The sequence below is a fragment of the Equus asinus genome, chromosome 10 (assembly GCF_041296235.1).
Source record: "Equus asinus isolate D_3611 breed Donkey chromosome 10, EquAss-T2T_v2, whole genome shotgun sequence".
In the NCBI taxonomy this organism is placed as follows: Eukaryota; Metazoa; Chordata; class Mammalia; order Perissodactyla; family Equidae; genus Equus; species Equus asinus.
In genome coordinates this window covers 41,162,029-41,172,166 of record NC_091799.1, presented here as the reverse complement: position 1 = coordinate 41,172,166, position 10,138 = coordinate 41,162,029, and positions in this window count along the sequence as shown.

The window sequence follows — 10,138 nt, the reverse complement described above, 5'->3', positions numbered from 1 at the left end:
AGGCCAAGAGATGTTAAATGACTTGTTGGAGGTTAGAGTTTAGGTTATTTTAATCCCACATTGTTGTGAGGGCTGAGCACTCCATGTTTCCCACAACAACTTCCATTTTCTTACTCAAGTTGATGCTAAGAACCATTCACTGGTTAGACTATTTTAATTTCTACAACAATAGAACAGTGTTTGACCTTCTGAATTGGCTTTTATAAAAGCTAATGAGGTTTTAAGCTGCCTGAGAGATTTGAGATGAAAGATTTTCCCAGGTCTTTTACATGTTGTAAACATACAGCAGGCAGGAAACAGAACTTGTTTTTGTACATTGTGAGGTACGGTACGGGGGAGGGATTAATAAGCACGGAGGAGTGAATTGCCTGTGGGTACATTTAATGTTCAAGAGCTTCCAATAATTTTCACAGTTCTGTCCTTACCTCAGTCAGGTACACAATGAATCGTTTGGTCTCTCATCATCCTCTGTCAGTGATTACACACCTATGGTCTGAGAGCCATGCGTATCCAACAGGAGGTAGAAAACAAGAGCAGGGATCACCCTCTGTCTCGGAGTTTCTTTAGTGTTTCTACTCATGGATGCCACTGCTTTACATTCTCTCAGCTGGTGGATTCTGTACCTGCCTTGACCTTCAAGATTCTGTTGAGCTCCAGCCTTGCCTTAAACCATGGATTTAACCCTTTCATGCTCTGCTCTCTGCTGACCTCAGACTTCTGTTTTATGAGTCCCACTTTGCAGGACTTGCTGGGTTCCTGACCCATTGCCTCTTCTGACTTCAAATTCATGTCTGCTCAGATCTAGTTGGAATTCATAAATCCTCATTTTGCTCCTGATGATTGCTGCCTTCATCAGTCCTTGGGCACGATACTTTATGCTTTAATTTGGTTATTCTATGGTTTTCCTGATAATTCTCTCTCAGAGTTATCTGTTAGTTATCTGAGAATGAAGGTGAAATATACAGTAAAACCTGAAGTGATTGCAACCATATGATGATGTTTCTGAGGGAAAAAACACATAATAAAAATTTCTGCCTTTTAGAGAATGAACTTTTCTCCATTGAGTTCACATCATATTTGAATCTGGAAAATACATCTGTTTATCAAAATTCAGAATGAGGTTTCAAATCTTTTCCCATTCCCCACTCAATAGTTGTAGTAAGGGGAAGATCCTAAAGAACTTGGATAGGAGAGGCAAAAATTCAGAGCAGTGCTTCAGGCTCACTGGGTAGCAAGGGCAACCTTTCTCTAAATATCAGTTTCTCAAATTTGGCTGTGCTTTTGATGTTGGGCCGGAGATCTTGCTAAACTAGGCCTAAGCTTCTTAGGCCCCACCTAGAATATCTTAGGGCAACATCATCAGAAAATCTGAATTTTTAACAATTCTCTAAGCGATTCTGATGCACTGGGCCAAAAGATAGGTATATGAAAACCTCTGCTCTTTGTAACTGGGGGTAACAATTATGCAGATCATAATTGAGAGAAAGAAAAATCTTAAAAAGATACAGTTGATAAAGACTCTATATTTAACTGTCTGACATAAAAAGCAATTGAAAGGAGACAGAGAATTCTCTGCAGTTATTATTAAAGCCCCTGATACAAGAAGTTGAGCAACCTCCAAAGTTAATTGTTAAGAGTTTGAAACATGGAAGAAGAGGATCAGTGAATGATTATAGTGAAGTCAAAATAGTAGACAGATTAGAAGAGATCCATTTCCCTTACCAAGACCTAGATAAGGATTTCACCAGTTTACTACTAAAGATGGATTGAGAGTTAATGTTGGATCACAGGATTTTGTAGTTTACATTTATTGTTACATCTTTATAGCTCTTTTCTCATTGCACGTGTTTCATTGTTCCTTATTGACGATGTCACTTCATCACGAGTGTCTTCTTTTCAAAAAAATATAATTCCAAAGTAAAACATCCCTCAGTTATTTTTATAGATAGGTAAATCATCATTGGATAGGTCCTGAGTGGCAATTGCAGTCAAGAATTTGGCGTCCAGGGACTGGTCCCATGGCAGAGTGGTTAAGTTCATGCGCTCCGCTTCCCACAGCCCAGGGTTTCGCTAGTTTGGATCCTGGGCTTGGACATGGCACCACTCGTTAGGCCATGTTGAGGCGGTGTCCCACATGCCACAACTAGAAGGACCTACAAATAAAAATACACAACTATGTGCTAGGGGGATTTGGGGAGAAGAAAGCAGAAGAAAAAAAGAGGAAGATTGTTAGCTCAGGTGCCAATCTTAGGGAAAAAAAAAAAAGAATTTGGCATCCAGAGTGGGAAAAGCAGAAATGTAGCTCCTCTGACAAAATTCTAACTTAGTAAAACTTACTCTGTTGAGAATGATCTGGGGTGATATTCAAAAACAACTGATACCGCAATATAAATTAATGTACAAATAGAAATGCACTGAAAATTCCTTTTATCCTTTAAGTTAAATATGTGAGTGTATGTGTATAAAATCATACAATTGCTTACTTAATAACATAAAACATTTATCCAATTTAATAATTTTCAAATCAGTTGTTAATTTGTTTAGAAATTAATAGCATGATCTGTTGTTTGTCATAGCTTTCACTGACCAAATGTTGTTCTTATCTGAGCCATGAGTTGATGCTGGGATGGGTGGTGAATAGGTTCCTGGCAGCTGTACTTTTTGCGTCTTAGAGGCAGCTGTCTGCCCTGCCTACATGTGTGGAGAGCTTGAGTTTCAACCAGTCATGGAAGGTGGGAAAACTGAGGGAAGAAAGACGTGGTACTGTCCTTTAAAAAGGCCTCCTGGAAGCCCCGCACAACATTTTTCTTTACATCTCTTTGACTAGTACTTAACTACGCAGTCACACGCAGGAGAAGGGAGCTTGAAAAGTTTAATCTTTAAACTGAGAAGCTATATTTCTATCCCATAATCAAAATGATAGCTAAAAACTGGATGTTGGAGACAACTTTCACTCTGCTACACTTCCCTTTAATTCATTCCCCTATTTCTTTAAGGATGGTAGCAAAAGCACAAGGACATAAAGAAGCAGATGAAAAATATGGAATGTCCATTCAAGCTATCATTTGAAGGTATTTTGATTTTGGCTTACAAACTTTTGAAAACACTTGCCAGGAACACCTTTCTTCCATCAGAGTACTAAAAGATCTGCATCCTCTGGTCCTACCCTCACAGAAATTCTTGGCCTGGACTTTGATGCTCAATATAATAATGACAATATTTTCAGTGTATATGGTTTGAAGTCTTTAGGGGAAGAAAATAGAGATCTGCAGTTCTGGATATTGCTGAGTAGGTTTGATGTGTTTGAGAGAAACAAACTGAGAGTAACATCAAGTACACAGCTGTTGATCCAGACCCTCAACTCAGCCACATCCAACTGTGAGAGTTTTATAAGAAGAAACTACATCCTCCAAGAACTCTAGTCTGAGATGAAAAAGTAACAAAAACAAATTCATTTATGTAAGCATGCCAAACATTTTCATACTGCACAGATATATTTTATTTATGTATGTATATATTTATTTATTTATTTGTGGTGAGGAAGTTTAGCCCTGAGCTAACATCTGTGCCAATCTTCCTTTATTTTGTATGTGGGTAGCCTGCCACAGCATGGCCTCCAATGAGTGGTGTAGGTCTGCGCCTGGGAACTGAACCCAGGTTGCTGAAGTGGAGTGTGCCAAAATTAATCACTAGACCACTGGGTCAGATCCTACAGATACGTTTTAATTGCCTCCTATTAATCCTGTTGGTGAGGGAGGGATTCCCATCCTAGGGTTATGGGGATAGCCAAACACATGGCACTGGACACTGGACAGATGAGCTCGACTATAGTTTGTTAGTCACATATAATCATAGCCTGGAAGAGGAGAACACCGTATGCCACGCAGGATCGCACAGGGGTTGGGCCTGGAAACCGAGTCAAGGGGCTTTCTAACAGTAAGAGGGTGAGGTGCCTCCTGGCTCCCATGGGAGGATGTGATTAGCTTTCTGCAGGTTGGCAGGAAATCGAAACCCGCTCCTCAGGGATGAGTGGGAACTGTGCTGGTCTCTTTGCCAAGGAGGACTGTTTGGCTAGGGGACTTTATCTCAGGGAGCAGATTGGGGAGGGGAACTTTCAGTTATATCATTCAAGGCCCTCCCAATTTTACCAGATGTTAAGGGAGCACATAATATTGAGCCTTAACTTTAAGCCTTATACCACATGCTATAGATTTCATTGGGCTGGGAGTTTCTTTCTACTCCTTCCTGGAGATAAAGTTGAACAGAGAGACTTAAGTCTTTTAATTTTACCTCTGTTTGCTCAAGTATGGTGAATATTCAATGCTTGACTAAATTTCTTTTTCTTTTAAAAGCATATTAATATTTATTTTGGAAAAAAACACAACAGTTGTAGGGTTCATAGTCTTGATATTGCATTATGTAAAGAGAAAATATATTGCTATTTCTTTTTCCTCTGCAGTGGACATGTCAGCAATAGGACAGTCCTTACTACGAAGTATGCAAGGACCTTAGTGGTATTGGTCTCTGATAACTGGGCTATAGAAATTGATATAGCTCCATAACTGGCCCACAATGGGGATGGTCAGATAACTCAACGACAGTATCTATCCATCTTGAAAGTTAGTAGAATAATATCCTCAATTCTTTCTCTGACTATGAACCTCTCCTTCCCTCATCACGTTTTCTCTGACTGTGACCCTTCTATCTCCCTCTCATAAGGACATCTATGATTCCATTAGATCCAATTGTATAATCCAGGATAATCTTCTCATGTCAAAATGCTTAATTTAGTCATATCTACAAAGTCCCTTTTTGCCATGTAAAGTAACACATTCACAAGTTCAGAAGATTAGGACACGGATATCTTTGTGGGGGCTCATTATTTTGTCTACCACACAAGGATTTGACATAAATTCATACATGAATTAATGCAAAGACCTGAACTACTGTGGTGGCTGTGGGCTTGACACCCCTCTGTACCTCCCTCCGTAACTAATCAGACACAAATGTCTATTGTCTCCTCCTGTGATCCCTTGAAGCTATCTATTTCTTACTTTTCATTATCATTTAACCATTCTTCACTTTGCCATTTTTGTGTTTTTGCTAACTGTTCACTTCATCTAAAAATTATTCCCTGTATCTTTTTCTGCTATCCAAATTTTTCTAATTCATTATTAAATGGCATTTCATCTTGTGATTAGACGGAGATGAACCATATTTAGGCTGTTTTCTTCCCTGAGCTATGAGGCTTCTGTTGAGTTTTTATTGCTTAGCCATTTTTCAGAATATTAGGCTTTTTCACAAACATAGCAGGTGATTGGACTGAGTTTATCCATTGCAAATCACATAGGACATTCATCCAAATGGCTCATTCTGTCCAAAAAACAAAACAAAATTCAACTGAATAAATTTCCAAATCATGCACTTATGTAGAATCTAAGGTCTGAATCATTTTCCATTGCTCCCTGTCTCTTTCCTCCTCTCTTGTCAGCAAACCATTTCCATTAAAACAAAAACAAAGGATCTAAAAGGACAGTTAGCTACATCTCCTCATTTTATAAGAGAAAATCTGGAGCTCAGAGACGTCATGATCAGGTCACTGGATTATTAGATGGCAATAAAATAATACTCAAAACCCAGACTCTTGAGTCATTTTTATAACAAGGACTTTGCTTTTATACCATGCTGCCTGATGTCTAAATCATTGAAAATCAAACTCTCATATAATCATCAAGGAACTGCTTCCTTCAAAGCATTGAGAAGATAAGAGAACTTATAATAATCTCTATTTTTTACTTTTCAGTCAGTTGTGTTGGTATTTTACAAATATAAGGTGTAATATGTGAAAATGTGGAGGAAACAAAGTTAGCTTTTCACTTCCTCGTGAGCATGTGCCCCACGATGAGGCTGTTGAAAGCAGTAATCTGACACTGTTCCTCCTACCCATCAAAATAAAGCGACAAACTCAACATTTGCCATTGAAATAGGAAGAAGTCTATTAAATTTATCAAAGCAGACATTTCAGGTTGGATTCTTTGGTTTTCCTTATCTGCCCCTGAAATTCATTGGTGCCTGGGTCCATGGGTCAGTCTAGTTCATTCTATAGAACACAGTCAGATAAAAGATCAGAAGATGAGTCTTTGCTGGTTGGCTGACATGTGCATATTATTCCTCTCACTCAAAAAAAGATTTTACTAGATCTAGTTTCATAGTCCTGCAAATTTGGGAGCTGCCTTTTAAAACTGCTAGTCTGAAGTTGGGATTGGGTCCAGCCTTTAATCACAAGATGTATGAGAAGGGGTGATAAAGTCAAGTGCTGGATGAAACAGGCATATTAGAAAGTCTAGAGTTGGTTGACTTCTCTTTGAAGAAGCAAAAAGGCAACAAACAGCTTGAAGAAGTGGGCATTAGAGAGCACGCATTTACAATTTGTTATTGGTGAATATCTTCCAGGACATTTATCTGGTCACAGAAGGATCATCAGCTGACCAGTGAGGTACTTAGAAATGAGATTACATCCAACGTCTCTTTACCTTTATCACTTTAATAACACACTTCCTCATTTTCTCTTTGTCTGGAATGTGGGCAGTTCTCAGTGACTGGGTTTCAGGTACAAGAGAAAAGCATAGAATATAAGTGCCATATCAGACATTCAGAGGTCTGTGTGTGTGTGTGTGAAACTCTGAAACATGACTCTTGAATTACTATAGGATGTTCCACTCTTCACAGAAAAGACAGATTTCACAGTATGTCCCTTAATGTGAATGTACCAACACTGCAGAGTTCAAAAGTACAAATGTTACAGCCAGAACATTGAGTTTCTTGGAAGTGTGTTTGAGAATTCTTTTAAGATTATAGCTATCTAACACTGTCTGCAAGGAATTTTCACATAGGCTCTGTCATATCCTGTAAAAGACTGGCTCATCGTAAGTGGGAGAACAATCGTTCTGATACAGAGTGATTGCATTTCAGTACTCAATATGAGAGCAGGAATAAACAGGTAAGGAACTAGCAAATCTTCCAGAGGACAGTGCTTTATTGTTACAAATACCTACCCCAGGCTAACTCCACCCTAAGTCACTGGAGTAAATGTTGCAGAGAGTCAAAAGGCACAAAAACTTACTGAACATTTCAACACCTATAACTAACACAATATTTTAACTGATGAGAGGTTTAAGGGTGGTGAAGTGTAATTGTGACAACTCTGACAACTTTGTTAACCCTTAAATTCTGTTCAGTTAAATGCAGACTCACTTATATAAAACGAAAACATGTAGCAATTCCACTGTGGTAAATATAGTAAGACAACAATAAAATGGTAAACTGTAGTGAGGATTGGGAAACTGAAGGATGCTTGAAAACATCCAACTAGTGCTAAAACATGACTCTGGGGAGTCAGGAAAATCTAAGGAGGAAAGATGAAAAATGACCTAGCGATCACCTAAAGTAATTTAGGTGTGGCCTGTGTTTTCCAGAATGTGAGCCTATTACCATCCTTGTGTAACTATGAATGTGGTTGCAGACACAGGAACTGGAAATCTATTTGAAATCAAGCTGAGATGAAATTAATGGTCTTTTTTAAGATTCTGTGCATGTGGAAAGGTTCTACATTATTGCAAGGTTAAACAAGCAAGTGAGTGTAACCAATGCTTTGCCTGCTCTTTAAGAAAGAGGAATTACATGAATGGTCATGTACTGGGGACTGTTTCTGTCTTATTCTTGTGTATACCCCAAGTGTCTAAGAGCCATATGGAAAATATTTTGGGAATAAGCATGGGTAAAGGAATTTGGTGTTTGCAAACTGAAATTGATTAGAAATTCTTATTGTTTGTACATGTTAAACACACTTGAAACTGTATCTGGGCATTGTATACAATTCTTTGTTAGTAAGTTTCTAATATAATTAGCAGTGTATGTGTATATATTACATATAATTATAATTGCATTATACATCATATATAATTAAAATTGTATTATATATAATTATAGTTACATTATTATTATATATTATATATTATAACTAAATTATTATTATATATAATAATTATATATTATACATAATTGATAGGATTTCTGAGTGGGAGTGGCTGAGCTTATTAAAAATCATTATCTGAGAAAAGATAAAAATGTATGTATATGAACATACTATTTGTATAGCTAAGACAAAATTGTTATTATGCTAGCAAAGGTTTGAGATGGAATTTGAAGAATTTAGTACCACTTTGTCAATAAAAAATTTTTCTTTTTGAAGATTTAAGCAATGCAAAACTAATTAATATCAGATCTTTTTTGTTGCCTTCCATAACATTCTCCTTATAGAAGTTATTCTGGGTCATCTTTTATGTTATATTTTTCTTTCCAATATTTTAAATATGAGTTAAACTAGTACAAATACAAACTGGGTTAAGTAACTGATAAATGACCATTTGCTTACTCTCCATTCACTTTGGAATGGATTAAGGCATATTAGATAAAATTAGCCCAGAGACCAAGGAATAACTCTATCCTCTCTCAAATCATTGCTTTTCTTCTGCATACAGTTCTAAAAAAAAATAAAGACATAATGACTATCATATTATCATCAATTGAGCTTTTGTCACAAATCCACCAATGTGGAAAGCTGGGCTAGAACATGGGCCTTTCTGCTTCCCACCCATAGTACCCCCTCCCTTCCCAAATCCAAATCTTGAATGTCATTCCCTCTGGCTAGTTGTAAGGAAGGACAGGAGAAAGAGAAAAGTGATAGTGTCTATTCAGGGAAGGCAGACCCCAGGGAATGTAACTTTCCTAGCTGAGGAAGAAAGGAGCTCTACCTGAGTATGAGACCTTTTAATATATAGTTAGATCTTCCAGCATCAATGGTGGTCTGATCATTCTCTTGAAATCTGATCAATCAGGTTAACAAAATTCTTCTTTCCAACATGCGTGAGCTGGAGCAATAAGGCGAAATAATATAAGGGAGGAAGGCATCTTGAGTGTGTCTCAGCCTTAGTGACCTACAGCTTTTGATTAAATACAAATATAGTCATAAATTCCAATTAAATATTATTATAGTCACAGAAATATATGCATTTATAAAAGCAAGCAGAATTAGGAATATTTGGCTCGTGCTCTGCCAGATCCCAGGAGAAATTTCCAATTACCTTGGCATCATGGCGATCTATGGCACAATGTAAGTCAGACAGAAAAGCAAGAAAATCATTTCCATTATCTTCACTGAATGCATCTACTACAAAGATATAAGATCTTAGTCAACCAAATGTCAAAGGCACCTGGGTTCAATTTACCCCTGTTCTCATATCAGTCTTTCCAGTGAGCCTCTCTTTATATCCATTGAGGGTCTAAAATTCCTAGTAACTTAACATTGGTTAGGGGCAAAAAAAAAGAGCATAACTGATGCTTTTCACTCTGAGGCCTGAAGGTGTTAGTGAGAGAGGGTGGTTGTAGGCAGGTTGCCTTTTGTTGGCTCTGAGTTTTTTCCCTATTCATTGTGCAGGAATGTGTCCATGTGAGCAGGTAGGGGGATAGGAGCCTCCTCCTTAATCCAGCAGAGACACCACATAAGCGATTGTCAAGTGCTAGAGCACTGCCAAGGAGATGCGCAGATCAACTGGGGCTTCCAGATTAACATTTGAGAAGGAGATTTTGAGAGCATACAGGTGGAGAGTAGTGAAATCATGAAGAATTCCTGCCCCCCCCCAATTATGGGCAGATAGTATGTCTGATTTCAAAGATGAGTAAACACGAAAACAATATATACTTAACATGAGATCTGTGAACAGATTTTGTGGCATAAAAGCAGAAGAACGCTTACAATGCAGGCACAAATATGACAATACATTATAGTCCTTGGAGGTAAATTTTAAAAGCTGTTGTTTTATAATTTCTGTAATTCAAAACATGAACATGATGAAACAAAGAGGGAATAAGACAAGAGACTGAGATGAAAACAGAGCCAGACAAGGTAAGTTAATATTAGGATGATACTAACAACTGCCATATGAGAAGCAAAATATGCATCAGAAATAATAAAGATAAAAACTGACGCCACAGAAAAGGGAATCACTGACGTGAGGCACACATCTGAGAAACTTTTCCAGAATCCAGGGTGAAAGGATTAAGATAGGAAGATGGTGAC